General features: G+C 37.7%; 1 pseudogene across 1 annotated transcript; it reads left to right on the forward strand.

Annotated features, from left to right (window-relative positions):
- Positions 1 to 638: 638 nt before the first annotated feature.
- Positions 639 to 3,430, forward strand: LOC143577414 (epoxide hydrolase 2-like; annotated as a pseudogene). Its single transcript, XR_013143106.1, has 3 exons — positions 639 to 1,122; positions 2,491 to 2,749; positions 3,101 to 3,430. The product of XR_013143106.1 is annotated as an epoxide hydrolase 2-like (transcript).
- The last annotated feature ends 12,966 nt before the right edge of the window (positions 3,431 to 16,396 follow it).

The raw sequence follows: 16,396 nt of genomic DNA on the forward strand, positions 1-16,396 counted from the left end.
TTTGAGTTTGAAATTTTGGGGTTTGTAATGGGTTCTAGAGTTTTAAAATGGCTTCCAGGCCTCATTGTTATCGGTAAGGTAGCGTGTTAGTTGTCCCGTGGTGTGCTTGTGGTTAAGTGGTGTGGGGGTGGTGGCTGCCGAAGGTCTACGGTTGCAAGTCGTGGCGGTGTCGGCTGCCTATTACGGAAGATGAAGAGAGAGAAAAGAGAAAGAGATGTTTGTGTATGGGTATTAAATGTCTTTCAATTAAATGGGTAAAAATACAAATTTACCCTAATGTGCAAGTCACATTACCTGAGTTAACGAAAAAATCCAACTGAGTTAGAGTTAAAGGACAAATGTTGTTAAATTTATAAACGTAAAGGATTAAATATATCACTTTTGAAGATAAATAATAATTAGTGAAATTTGATACAATATAAAGGACAATATCTGTAATTCTGTTTAAATAAAACTTACTGATATAGTTTTATTATTAAAATATAATTTCCCTTTAGAAAAAAACAAATGCAGTTGTCCAATCCATAGAATAAAATAGAAATAATTAAATTAATATTTGTGGATCCACACAATATTTTTGAATTTCAGGGCTGTACAAAAGGCAGGCAGACTTCAGCCAATGCCAACCCACTCAACATCACAACCTCTTCTCACTTCCATTTCCTTCCACCATGGAAGGCATCGGGCACAGAACAGTGAGAGTCAATGGCATCAACATGCATGTTGCTGAAAAGGGTGAAGGCCTAACAATCCTGTTCCTCCACGGCTTCCCAGAGCTCTGGTACACGTGGCGCCACCAGATCCAGGCGTTCGCCTCCCTGGGTTACCACTGTGTCGCCCCAGACCTCCGTGGGTACGGCGACACAGAGGCACCGCCATCTGCATCGAGCTACACGTGCTTCCATGTGGTTGGAGACCTGGTAGCACTTATAGACTCCATGGGTGGGGAGGCGGTGTATCTGGTGGCGCATGACTGGGGCGCCATGATTGGCTGGTACCTCTGCATGTTTAGGCCCGAAAAGGTGAAGGCCTATGCCTGCATATCGGTACCCTACCGGCCAAGGCATCCCGAGATGAAGCCTGTCGAAACCATGAAAACTTTCTTTGGTGAAGATTACTATCTTGTATTGGGTCTGTCTTATCTTCTCCACATCTCGAGAAACAATATTATTTTTCCTGGTTTTGTCGCCTAGCGTCTTCTATTTGGAGTTATGGGCGGAAAAAAAAAGAGTAACATTTTGTTACTTTTAGCTTGTTTTATCAACAAAAGTGAACCGTTCATGCTCGAGTTAATCAACAAAAGTGCCGTATTTTCTTACTTTTAGGTAGATATACCAAACGTATACTAAACGTATCATTAGAGATTTCGTGTTCTTTTAGCCACGATTGGAGTTACTATGTGTTTTGAGTATAACTGTTAATTTGCTAAAAACTGTTAATTTTCTAAAAAGTAAATCCCTCGATTTTTAACTACATTTTATAGTAGTATTTTAAGTTTTATGTTATCACCAAGAAAGTTATAGATATAAAAGTTATATAGTCTAACCTCTAAATGCAAAGGTAAAAAAAATACGAATAACAAATAAATTCTTTACGCGTATGAATTTGATAAACATTATGAATGTTTTGGATAATCAGGCCAAGTATCACTTAATGTCATACATTACCATAATAGTTAAAAAAATTTTAAGATAATTTTATACCCGATTATACACCCATTTCATTTGTCGTCCTGAAATAATAATTTACGTTCGGGTCTGAACGTCAGGCTTGAGCTCGTTTGTTATCAGTAACTCGGTTTTCTACACCTAATTAAATTATGTGTTTTAAGAAAAATATGAAAATCTTGCTACGTTTTAGATTTTCTTAGATTTTTGGACCCAACTCATAGAATCTTTTATATACATATTCGTTTCACGACTTATAAAACTTTTTGACTCCTACTTTAAAGTATTATACCTTCAATTAGAGGTGTGTATGGAGCGGTTTTGGGCCAAGCCCATAACCGTTATGTCGGTTAATAGATAACCACAACGTTAACCGATCCGTTGTGGCGGTTTTGGTTAATCGGTTTTAAAGGTCATAACAGATCGGTTATGGGTCGGTTAACCGTGACCAAAACAATATAATAACAAATATTAAAACAACATGACGTAATCCAACAAGATTAAATAGAAATCAGACAATCAGTCATACATTTACGGTAGTTATATTACAATAAAAAATCAATATATATACAATCAGTTGCAATATTGCAACAAATAGAGTAATTAGCGAGATCATATATTTAATAATTTATTTAATTTTATTAAACAATACACTTAAACTATAACAAATCAAATTGAGGTGTTAAATGGGAGTTAATCATAACCTGCTTCTTTTCAATCACTAATGAGAATACAAGACAATGTATCTTTAATCAACAATAACTACAATAGGTAGCTATCACCAGTAAACATTAATTTCAACTTTTAATTCAACATGTTATTGTTTGTATATTTTAGGAAGTTGGAGTTATGGAGGACGAGATAAAAGGCTATGAAACTGCAGAAGTGCTTAAGAAAATTCTAACAGATAAGAAACCAGGACCACCTTGTTTGCCTAAAATGGACCCGTTCGGATTAAGGGCTTTAGATGGTCCATTGCCATTACCTTCGTGGCTATCGGAAGATGATATCAAGTATAACGTAGACAAGGTTGACCAAACCGGCTTTACTGGCGCCTTGAATTACTATCGCGCTTTGGATTTGTAAGCATTTGCAACTATCTAGCTGGTCCTATTGTTGTTTTTCTTTTTTTTTTATCGTATGGTCCGTGTATATATAGTCATAATTGATAGGTTGGATGTCAGTAACGAGTATAGTTGGCATTTATGTATTGGGTCAGGGTTGATCTTAAATGGGAGCTAGGTTCAGTCGCATTCCCCTCGTTTTAAAGCCAAGTCATGCATATTTGTTTATAGCCATAATTGCATATGGTTGGGTGTTTGGAATTTGAAAGTCCAAGTTTGCTTCTAAATTCGACTGTCATGATGTCACTAGGGTTTATATATCGCTGTAAACATAAATTGATTTTGCTAACTTTTTTGTATTTGATTTAGGAATTGGGAGCTCACTGCGGCATGGACCGGAGCACAAGTGAATCTACCAGTGATATATGTAGTTGGGGATGGAGACATGGTGTATACAACACCAGGGTTAAAAGAGTATGTGCATGGTGGTGGATTCAAGAAAGATGTTCCACTGCTTCAAGATATTGTGGTTATGGAAGGCGTTGGTCACTTTCTCAACCAAGAAAAGCCTCAAGAATCGACCGCTATCATTCATGATTTCATCAAGAAGTTTTAACAATCTCCAGCCAAAAAATACTAGTGATATTTTATCTACTTGTGTATATGGTTGGGAATGAAGTCCATGGTTCTGTTAACGTTGTTAAGTTTGCATACTTGATTTTGGAGTATTAGCAATTTCATGGAACATAATATTGCTCCTATATATGAGCAACAAATCAATCGTCAGGGAATTTATGTCATTTGACTAGCTTCTTCATCTTTAAATTTCAAAAGCTGAAAGTATCATTCTAGAATAATTAAAAATACAATTGCATTCGGTAATCCCTCGAGTAATTATCAAGGGATTAACTTGATAGCATGCATAAACCAGATATATGAGACTTTCGCTAACGGGCTCTCCTAGGCCCATCGTACAAGTAAGTCCAAATCTTGTGGATGAGATTGAGCGCCGACGGATCAACATGATAAAGCATAAACCAAACTACCAAAGAAAAGAGACTTACAATAATGAGCTATCAAGGTCCATCGGTACGACAAAATGTCAGTGGGAACCAAATTCCGACAAAATGTTCCGTTGGTAATATATCGCTAAAATTAAAGAGAAGATTTCGGATAAGATATAAACCAAACTTTTCAATCGTTTGTTTTCGTTGGGAAGAAGTTTTCATCTTGCATTTTCATCTTCGTCGGTACTCCATGCGTTATCATCTATATTCCTGTCGATTTACAAGATACTACCAAATTGCTGTCGATCTTTAGTTTACTATTGACCTTCGGAAGCCATGTTGCTTCCAATCCTTAATTAGTGTACTTCATACATTTTAATCAGGGCCGGCCCTTAGGGGTGATAGGGTGGTCGAAGGTCACAGGTCCGACACCCCACTAGGCCTGGAATTTTTGTTTTTATTTTTTAAATTATATGTATTTATATTAAATACAATATGTATATTTAATGTTTAAACTCAACTGCATAACCACTGGCTTGGTCTAGTGGCAAAGAGGTATTACTCAAAAGGTTTTACACAACCCAAATTATAACCAAGTAAAACTCATATGAAAATTAAATTGTTTAAACTCAACAAAATACTACTTTTACATAAGGTCTAAAAAAATTTCGCATTCGGCCCAAAACTTTTTTTGCTTTCTCGAAACTGGCCCTGATTTTAATGTGTAACATTTTATATTGTGATTTCTGATCATTTAGTTTTAAGTAAAACCCAATTATCCAAAATTGCTTAAGACACTAAAAATTTTCGAAAGATCTACACGTAATTAAACACACAAAAAAGAAATTTTAAATATAAATGTATATTTAAAACATGCATGTTCTGATCCATATATAATTTAAACATAACAGTAAAAAGAACTAAGATATGATCCAAGAAAATTTTTGTAGCTGTAAATATTTGTACGTAAGTACTATAGAGAAAGGAATAACTTATTGATTATTTAAAAAGATAATTCTTATTGATAACAAGTTTACAATACAAATTATATACTAATAATATAGGCTTGATATTAGGCACAATATGAGTATAGGTATTAATTCAAAATATTTGAATAAATATTTTCTTGATATTGTGTATTTATTTTGATATGATCTTTATGATGTGTGTTAATATGCCCTCGCAAGATGGGCGGTCTTCTAGTTAGCCCAGTCTTGATCATGAGATAATGAAACCGTGAATGTGGAGTCCGTTTGGTAAGTGCATTGGCAAGTTGATCATCTCCAGCAGTGTGAGTGACACGAATTGATTTATCGTGGACTTTTTCACGAACAAATTTGAAGTCGAGGGAAAGATGCTTCATATGTGAGTGAAATATGGGATTAGCATAATATTTTGTAGCACTTAGATTGTCACAAAAAATGGTGGGGGTAGTAGTAGGTAAGAACCCAAGTTCATGTAGCAGAGCTTTTAGCCATAAGACTTTGGTGGTTATGGATGCGACTGCTCGAAATTCGGCTCCAGTAGAGGAACGGGCGAAGGTGGGTTTCCTTTTAGTGCTCCACGCAATTGGGTTGGAGCCTAAGTAAACAATATAACCCGTTGTACTTCGATAATTGTCTTTATCACTGGCCTAATCTGCATCTGCGAAAGCATGCAATTTTAGTGTTAAATTATAGCGAAGCAAAATACCTTTGTTTATTGACCCATGAAGATATCTAAGGAGGTGTTTGAGGGCATTCCAAAGAATGGCGGTAGGGGAATGCATAAATTGTGATAGTTTATTTACCGTGAATGCCACATCGGGTCGTGTAAGAGATAGGTATTGTAGGGCCCCAACTAACGTTTGTATTTAGTAGGTGATGTAAGGGGTGCACCACCATGGAGTGTGATGGGATCAGAACATGTAATAGGTGTGGTTATCGGCTTGCAATCACTCATATTGGCTCTTTTAATGATATCATAAATGTATTTAGTTTGGGATAACAACATGCCATGAGGGTGTGGAAGTACTTCTACACCAAGAAAATAGGAAAGAGTGCCAAGATCTTTAAGGGAGATTTTGTTTGAAAGAGAGGAGATAAATGAATTAATGAGTGTAGAATTGGGCCCGGTAATGATAATGTCATCAACGTATACGAGAATGCAGATAGATGACGAATCTGAAGGTCGATGAACAGAGACGAATATGAGATGGTGGGTTGGAAACCATTTATCTGAAGATGGGATTTTAATTCTTCATACCAAGCATGTGAGGATTGTCGGAGACCATATATAGCTTTATTTAGTTTGCATATATGAGAGGGAAATGCGGGATTAATAAAACCAGGAGGTTGGACCATATAAACATTTTCAGTTAATGTGCCTTGTAAAAAGGCATTATTAATGTCAAGTTGACGAATGGACCAATTTTGGGAGATGGCTAAGGAAAGAATAAGGCGAAGTGTAGCGGGTTTGACGAACGGACTAAAGGTTTACACATAATCAATACCCGGATGTTGGTGAAAACCTTTGGCGACAAGGCGGGCCTTAAGACGGTCAATAGAACCATCGGTTTTGTATTTAGTATGAAAGACCCATTTTGAACCAACAAGGTTAGAAGCATGATTAGGGGGAACAAGAGTCCAAGTGTTGTTTTTTATTAAAGCCTCATACTCTTCGGTCATGGAATTGCGCCATAGAGGATGCTTCAAGGCTTGGCTTATGGTGGTCGGCTCAGTAATTGTGCCATTAATAGTCGTGTTTAATTAGAAGGATGGGTTGTGGTATTTTGGATTTGGTTTTCGAACCCGTTTTCGATCCGCTGTTTGGGTTGGAGTGGTGGTGTTTTGGGTTGTGTTTTGTTGGACTGGTGGAGAGTTGTTGGGTGGAGATAGAAGAGCTGAGTGTTGAGCTAACGTTTGTGGGGTTAGTTATTGGGCTAGAGGTAGTAGATGAGCTGGAATGTGATGTGAGTTCGGTGGATGGGTTAAGTTGAGAAAAGGTTGGAGTATTATTAGTAAAATTTTGGGTGGGAAGGGAAATAATAGGAATGGTCATAAGTAACTAATCTAGTGGGTTAGGAGGTGAGACAGTGGCACTTGTGAGGGTTTGGTATGGAAATTCATTTTCAATAAATGTGACATGTCTAGAAGTGTGGATTTTATTAGAGGTAGGATTAAGTGCATAGTATGCACTTTGACTAGGAGAGTACCGGAAAAATATACACGGCTTAGATTTTAGGTGTAACTTATGAGGAGAATATGGTTTTAACCAAGGATAACAAAGGCAACTGAAAATTTTTAATTTTTCATAGTTCGGTTGTTTGTTGAATAGTTTGTGATATGGTGAGATATTTTTTAGGGTGGGAGTAGGCAAGCGATTAATGAGGCAGGCGGCCGTGGTTAATGCAAAAGTGTGGATTTTATTAGAGGTAGGATTAAGTGCATAGTATGTACTTTTACAAGAAGAGTACCAGACAAATATACACTGCTTAGATTTTGGGTGTAACTTATGAGAAGAATATGGTTTTAACCAAGGATAACAAAGGTAACCGAAACTTTTTAATTTTTCATAGTTCGGTTGTTTGTTGAATAATTTGTGATATGGTGAGATATTTTTAGGGTGTGAGTAGGCAAGCGATTGATGAGGCAGGTGGCCGTGGCTAATGCAAAAGGCCAATACGTGGTGAGTAATTTTGCATGTGTGAGAAGGGATAAACCGGTTTCAACAAGATGACGAATTTGATGTTCGGCAAATCTATATGTTCGGGTGTATGAGGTGGTGAGGTGAAGTGAGAGATGCCACAAGATTGTAGGTGGGAAGAAAGTTTAATATATTCGCCACCGTTGTCGGAGAATAGTTATTTGAAAAATAGTTCTCAACGATATTTTGAAATCTAATGAAGGTCGATAACGAATCGGATTTATTTTTAAGTGGATAAAGCCATATATTTTGTAAAATGATCCACAAAAATTATATAATATTTATAATTGTCTATAGATGTGATAGGTGAGGTCCAAACATCCAAAAAAATTAATTGTAACAGAGCATTGGAAGTTAAGGTAGATTCATGAAATGGTAACTTATGACTATTGTTTATGTGACAAGAGTTAGAAGGTTTATTCGAATGCAAAATACAAGTAACAAAAGAAGACAAAAGTTTAAGAATCTTAGAATTTAGGTGGCCCAATCTATGATGCCAAAATTTGGAGGTAGTCTTTTGGATCATGAATGTAGACGAATGTTGATTGGAAGTTGAACGAAGTTCATAAATTACATGGCTAGCTTGACCTTTAAGAAGTAGGAGATTCGAATTTGGATCCTTGATAAGAAAAGCACATTGAAAAAACTGGATTAGAATATAGTTATCATAACCTAAACGAGATATGGAGATAATATTTCTAGACATTGTAGGAACGCAAAGAACATATTTGAGTATAAGAGTAGTGGTTTGTGTGTGTATGATGAGAGAACCAATATGTGTAATTTTAAGAGACGAACCATCATCGGTTACGAGTTCCTCGGTACCATCATATTTGAGCATGGTTGGATAATGCATTGAGATCATTAGTAACGTGATGGGAGGCACCACTATCCATTAGCCATTTGTGTTGCATCGGGGTGATTTGCATTGAAGTGTTTTGCATAGCCATCATGTTTGCTTGTGGAGTGGTTTTAGTAGGTGGGTCTCGATTGAAGGGCGGGACAATGACATGAGGCATTAGTTTCTTGAACACAGGGCAATTAGTGAGGGTATGACCTTGGGTGTTACACCATTGGCATTTGCCAAGGAAAGGGCGACTATTTGTGGGTGACAGGTTTGTGTTTGGTGGAGTGGGGGAGAATAGGAGCCGTGGCGTTTCGTTTAACCCATGGTCGATTATTATTTCGACCGTGTGCAATAAAGGCAGATACAGGTTGATGGAGAGTGTTGTTGGATGCGGTGGTTTGAGCAAGGGTAAGTTCTTGTTTTATTAACTTTTCATGCAATTCATTGAATGAAATAGGCGTGTCGCGGGCATGAACACCATCAATAACTGATTTATATGCTTCTTGGTCTAACCCATTTAAGATGGCATCGTTTACATCTTCTTGCCAAGGATGGAGAGTTCATCCACAATGGTTTTAATGTTTTGTAATTAATCCCTTACGGTTTGTGTTGTGGTTTTAGAACAATACTTGAGGCGATGTTGAAGTTGCTTGATATGCCCTCGTGATGGAGACGCATATGTTGTTGCTAAAGTTTGCCATGCTTCGAGTGAAGTCTTGGCATTGGTTATGACCAGGATAATTGGAGGCGATAGGCTCCCGATGAGGGCTCCAAATAGAAGTTGGTCCTGTCGGAACCATTTGGAATACTCCTTGTTCAAGGTTGTAGAAGTCCTGGCTGCAATTGGTTTGAGAACCCTGTGCTCCAATACCATATAGAGAAAGGAATAATTGATTGATTATTTCAAAAGATAATTCTTAGGTGTGGGATGAGAGCCATCGATAAATTTGTATAGATCACGCCCGTGTAGGAGAGCCTCGATTTGTGTTTTCTATCCAAGATTGGTGGATGCCAATTTCAGAGACGAAGGGAAGTTAACGATCGTCAAATCAGATGGGGTGTTTGTGACAGTGAGGCTTACATTTGTATTAGACATTGAATATTTGAGTGGTGATGGTAAAAGAGTAGAAGTGCAGCGGCAGGAGGCAGGAAAAAAAATTAGACACAGGCAATTGGTTTGAGGACTGTGTGCTGTGATACCATATAGAGAAAGGAATAATTGATTAATTATTTCAAAAGATAATTCTTATTGATAACAAGTTTACAATATATAACAAGAACAATAGCTAAAATCTAGGAAGAGTTACAATTAAAATAAATACAAATTATCTCTGCTATATATAAAACATCAGTCAAGGACCTCTTAAATTTTAAGATGTACCTAACTTTTTGCTACGGGTACAACTCCTATTGCATGAAATTTTGAATTTTAAGGGTTAAAAAAGTCTTATAAGCAAAACCATAATACGTAACATGATTTTGGTAATATATAATTACATTTTCTACCCTTCATCTTAGATTTCTTTTTTGTATATTTGAGCAATGTTTACTTTTCCACCCTTCATCTTTCTCAATATATTCCTCAAATATATTATTTTTACTATTTCTTTGATATCTTTGAGTATATTGACGTGAGGTCGAAGACTCACTCAAAAATAAACCTAATACAACTAGTTAGATAGCAATAAGCGGGTATCCAACATAGGGAGTTTGTGGAAAATATGTTACTAAGTAGCTTTATAATTAAACTATATTAAACTAAATGCGAAAAGTAAATTCAAAGATTTGTTTGTTTGGTTTTGATAACAAAAAGAACTAAAGCAATAAACGAGTTTTAATCAATATGCGAAAATATGCCTTCCCTCGGTTTTAGGTTTCCATAAATGTTACGGTTAATGTTTAACTGAGATGAACAATAGGTAAAGTTCGTGTTTATGTAAACGAGTGCGATAAATAAAGATCAAGTACTTGGATTATACAACGCAATGTGATCACTCAAAAACCAATTAGTTTATCTAACCTAAATCCCTCCCGATTAATCTCGATTAGTTAAAGAACCAAGAACTGGCGGTTTAGAACACAAAATCGATAAACTAATAATCTATCAATCAATACATAAACACCATATTAATGAAATCAATAAGATCAAATATTATCTCAGAAATTGTCTAAACATTCAACCAAACAAACATAATAAACCTTACAATCCGAGGGAAAACACAAAGGGATTTAGCCGCACATGTTTCGGTTTGTCATCCCTTCAATTATAATTGTCATACGAATTAAACACAAGTATCTAATGATTACCACACTTGCAATTGATCAATTATCTCCAAAAATCGCCCTTGGGTCGTCTCTAGGTGAAAAGATGTTTCCAAAATATGAAAAGCCGTCCAAAATACAAGTACAAAAACGACTTTTACAAATCCTGGGTCGCGTCCACCGTAAGCTACGTTGGCTACCGTAGCTTACGATGGCTTTAAAAACCCTACGGTGGCTTTAAAAAAATGACCTTACCCCTTTAATGTTTTAGGTGGAGGTAAAGATGATATTACCCGGACCTTTGCCTTATCCACTTCCATTCCCTTTTCCGAAATCACGTGACCCAACACGATACCCTCTTGCACCATGAAGTGACTTTTCTCCCAACTTAGAACCAAATTTGTCTCAACACATCTTTTTAAAACTTTTTCTAATACATTGAGACAAGTTTCATAAGTTGGACCAAAAATTGAAAAGTCATCCATAAATACCTCAAGTGACTCCATGACCATTTCCGAAAAAATACTCATCATATAACGTTGGAATGTGGCCGGGGCATTACACAGTCCGAATGGCATTCGCCTGAAAGCAAAAGTGCCATACGGACAGGTGAATGTGGTCTTGTGTTGGTCATCCGGGTGAATAGCAATTTGGTTATAACCCGAGTACCCATCCAAAAAATAGTAATACTTTTGACCCGATAATTTTTCAATAATTTGGTCAATAAAAGGTAATGGAAAATGGTCTTTAGATGTAGCGGCATTTAATTTACGATAATTAATGCAAACTCGCCACCTGGTGACCGGTCGGGTGGCGATTTGTTCACCGCTTTCATCTTTAATTACCTCTATACCTGATTTTTTCGGTACCACCTGTGTAGGACTTACCCATGCGCTATCCGAGATGGGATAGATGATTCCCGAATCCAACCACTTTATTACCTCTTTCTTCACAACTTCTCTCAATTTGGGATTCAACCTTCTTTGAGTCTCTCGGGTTGGTTTTGCCTCCTCGTTGGTGATGATTTTGTGCATAACTATAAATGGACTAATGCCTTTTAAGTCGGCAATTGTCCAACCTATGGCTGCCTTGTTTGTCTTCAACACCTTCAACAATTCTTGTTCTTGGGCCTCTTCTAAATTAGATGCAATAATGATCGGTAACGTGTCATTATCCCCCAAAAACGCATACTTCAAGTGGCTAGGCAAATCCTTCAATTCCAATTTCGGTGGGCTTTCCAATGATGGTTTTGTACCCGAATCGATTACGGCTGGCAGACTTTCAATTTGATGAGTCCATGGGGGTCGTCCCTATTTTACCGCCAACACGTCTTGATTTTTCTCGTCCATCCTTAATGCACAAAGATGTACCTGTTCAGCAAAATCACAAACACATGCTTCCAAAGCATCTTCCTCATAATCGTGTGGTTCACACATGTAAACAATATCTGCCATAAAACACTCATCACCACATAAAGCATTAGATCCGTTAGTGAACACATTTAATCTCATTTTCCTATTTCCAAAAGCCATATCAACTGTGCCCGATCGACAGTCAATAATAGCATGAGCGGTGTTTAAAAACGGTTGACCCAATATAACATTTTGTTGTTGGGTCGAATCAACCGATGAGTAGTCTAAGACCAGAAAGTCAACCGGATAGTAAAATTCTTCAACCTTTACTATCACATCCCGCACAATTCCTCGGGGGAGTTTACGAGACAAATTGGCTAACACAACCGTTGTCTCAAATCATTTTAAAGGACCAAAATCATATTGGTCATATAAACCCCCCAGAAGAATACTTACTCCGGCCCCAAGATCTAGTAACGCGTTAGACATTTGAAAATCGCCTACTTGAATGTTAATTAATGGCGTTCCCGGATCTTGAAGCTTAGAAGGAAGATCTCCTTTTAAAACTTCATTTAACCGCTCAGTTAAATCCACTCGTAGAGGCACTTTTTGTTGCCTCTTTTGAGTGCACAATTCTTTCAAAAATTTTGCATATGCGGGTACTTGCTTAATTGCCTCAAGTAGAGGTAAATTTACCTTTACTTGTTTAAAAACTTCCCACATCTCTTCTTTTTGAGGACTCCTTCTTGAAATGATGTTTTTCTTACCCGGGTCAAGTAAAGCCGAGGGAAATGGAAGCACCTTTGGTTCTACTTCCTTATTTTTATCGTTTAAATTTGAAGTTTGACCCGGATTTTGTAATGGTTTTTCAAAAGTAACATGTTTAGTGGGTTTATTTGTTACTATTTCATCATCACTTTCATTACCCGTAATATCCTCAACTTCCCCATCAACCACACCCGGTGATAAATCTTTTTTATATTCTTTACCATTTCTTAAAACACTAACGTGATTAATAGGAACATTACGAGAAGAGTTATGAGAAGGATTTACCTTTGTGTTGCTTGGCAATTGACCTTTATTCTTCTTCAACTCAGATACTTTAGTTGCGAGTTGACCCATTTGTGTGGTCAACGATTGGATGGCTTTATCTCTTACTTCATCCTTTTGCATTCTAACCTCATCAAGTTAATTTCTTCGTTGCATGTCTTTTTGCATCAACTTCAACGTGTCCATAACCTCATTTCCATTCGATGAACTTTGACCCGTTGACCCGCTTTGACCGCCACCCCCTTGACCTTGAAATCCTTGATTATTCCCTCCATGATAATTACCTTGGTTATTATATTGTTGGCGAGGGACATAATTGATTTGACTTCCTTGAAAATTCGGGTTAGATTGAGTGGCCGGATTTCCATAACGAAAATTCGGGTGATTTCTTAACCCGGGGTGGTAGGTGTTGGAGTTCATGTTGTAATTTCTACCACCTCCCCCTTGAAGTGCATTCACCTCTTCCACCGGTGCTTGACCTACCGTACATACCTCCGTTGCATGACCCAACTCGTTACAATCTGTACAAACATCGATTACTTGATTAGTGGTTTGTACATTTCCTTCTTCCACGGCTTGCACTTGCGGTCTACCAATCGCCGGTCTTGCTCTTCGTCCAGTTTGAGCCTTTCTCTTTGAGGTCACTGCCATTTGTTCCAAATATGCCCAATCATCTTGTTCATAATTGGTACCAAATGTACCATTAGTGATCGACCGCAAATCCCGTTCATCCTCCATACTCAACCCTTCATGAAAAGCATTAAATAGCTCCCAAAGAGCAATTCCATGACGGGGACAATTCTTAATCATCATGTTAAACCTCTCGAACGCTTCATGAAACATTTCCCCCATTTGTTGTTGGAAGGTTATCAAACTTCTTCTCACATCGTTTGTCTTTTGGGCCGTGTAAAATTCTTCCAAGTATAAATAGACGAGGAAGGCAAAGTGTAAAACCATCTCTTTGCCTTGTCTTCCAACGAAAACTGAAATAAAACTAACTTTACCTCATTCGATGTAAAACCTTGACCCCCAATTGTGTTGCAAATGGAGTCATATGCCTCCAAGTGGAAGTAAGGTTCCTCCGTTGCTAGACCTTTATACTTCGGAAGACTTTGAAGGGAATTGGTTCTTACTTCAAATGTCATCCCTTGATGATTGAGAGGAATAACCACCGGAGACGGATTATTAGTAATTATGGGTCGGAAATGGGCTTCAATCCCCCTAGCCATCTCTCTTGCGTGCCTTCTTGGTACCCCCATTGGTACTCTTGGTTGACCCATTGGTCTATAAACGGGCCTTGGCTGCACAAATTGTTGTTGAAACTGTGGTTGGGGCATTTGTTGTTGAAATTGTGGATCTTGAGGTTGCCCTTGTAGTTGTTGAACAATCGGTGGCGGTTGAACCTCTTGATGAACAACAACCGGTGGTTGTTGTTGAGCTTGTTGTTGAATCGGTGGTTGCACGTTTTGTTGGACAACCGCCGGTTGTTGATGAGGTTTTTGTTGAACAATCGGTGGTGGTTGTCTATTAAACCCTTGCACCGATTCCGGATGTTGCCATTGACCATAGGCCAAATTTCCCGGATTTACCCTTTGGCTTCCATTACCTCCCGTGTAGTAACCTTCCACTTCATACCCCTTGAATTCACTGTCAAACCCATAACCATATCCATCACCTTGTGATCTTGAATGTTGCATAAATGGTTGGGGTTGGTATTGGTAGTTTGATTGTGATTGTTGAAAGGGTGGTGGTTGATATTGTTGAGATGATGATGACACACCAAAGTTAGGAAAAAGATTAGTAATAGGTGGCAATGTGGATGATGTTGAGTAGGTGTTTTGAGTAGCTATGGGTTCGGTTGTGGGTGGTGGTTGGAGTTCACTTGATGCTGTAGGTATATTAGTAGTAATTGGTGGAGGTGGATTTGGTGGAGGTGGATTTGGTGGAGGTGTAGTCAGGATTGTTTGACCCGAAGTGGGAACTGGTGAATCTATGTTGTTTGATGCGGTTGGAGAACCAAGAAGCTTATTCTCTCTAAGTAAGACTCGGTTTATTCGAAGTGTTTTGTCAATCTCGGGATCAATAACTAGCGTTGATGACCTGTTAGAGCTTCTAGTATGCATACACCTGTAGGTCTTGCAAACTAACACAACCAGCGTAAACCCGAAAATAACAGACTAAAACTACTAAAGCTAACACACGTTGCGCACTACTCCCCGGCAACAGCGCCAAAATTTGACGTGAGGTCGAAGACTCACTCAAAAATAAACCGAATACAACTAGTTAGATAGCAGTAAGCGGGTATCGAACATAGGGAGTTTGTGGAAAATATGTTACTAAGTAGCTTTATAATTAAGCTATATTAAACTAAATGCGAAAAGTAAATTCAAAGATTTGGTTGTTTGGTTTCGATAACAAAAAGAACTAAAGCAATAAACGAGTTTTAATCAATATGCGAAAATATGCCTTCCCTCGGTTTCAGGTTTCCATGAATGTTACGGTTAATGTTTAACTGAGATGAACAATAGGTAAAGTTCATGTTTATGTAAACGAATGCGATAAATGAAGATCAAGTACTTGGATTATACAACGCAAGGTGATCACTCAAAAACCAATTAGTTTATTTAACCCTAAATCCCTCCCGATTAATCTCGATTACTTAAGAACCAAGAACTGATGGGTTAGAACACAAAATCGATAAACTAATAATCTATCAATCAATACATAAACACCATAACAATGAAATCAATAAGATCAAATATTATCTCAGAAATTGTCTAAACATTCAACCAAACAAACATAATTAACCTTACAATCCGAGGGAAAACACAAAGGGATTTAGCCGCACATGTTTCGATTTGTCATCCCTTCAATTATAATTGTCATACGAATAAACACAAGTATCTAATGATTACCACACTTGCAATTGATCAATTATCTCCAGAAATCGCCCTTGGGTCGTCTCTAGGTGAAAAGATGTGTCCAAAATATGAAAGGCCGTCCAAAATACAAGTACAAAACGACAGTTACAAATCCTGCGTCGCGTCCACCGTAAGCTACGGTGGCTACCGTAGCTTACGGTGGCTTTAAAAACCCTACGGTGGCCACTAACTGCCTTACGGCAGCTATAATTCCCAGCCCCCACCGTTGCTTACGGTGGGTACCGTAAGCTACGGTGGTCTTTAACATATCTTCTTCTTTTCGTCATAACTTCTTCGTTCCAAGTCCGTTTTCTTCACCGTTTTCGCCCACGTTCTCATAATTCCAACTTTTATCTTCTCATACCTGCCATTACACGAGGAAACGTAGTTATCTAATTCAACAAAATAAACATATTAAACGCATGAATATTAACGAACTTAAACCACTTAATGGTTGTCCCATGGACCACCCGTCATATATTGTGATTTAAAAAAAATTCAAACATGTCATTGCAACGTTCTTATTTTTATCTACGTTTTGA

This window comes from Bidens hawaiensis, unplaced genomic scaffold (assembly GCF_021521415.1).
Source record: "Bidens hawaiensis isolate Kalapana, Puna unplaced genomic scaffold, B.hawaiensis_p1.1 tig00028565_1, whole genome shotgun sequence".
Classification (NCBI taxonomy): Eukaryota; Viridiplantae; Streptophyta; class Magnoliopsida; order Asterales; family Asteraceae; genus Bidens; species Bidens hawaiensis.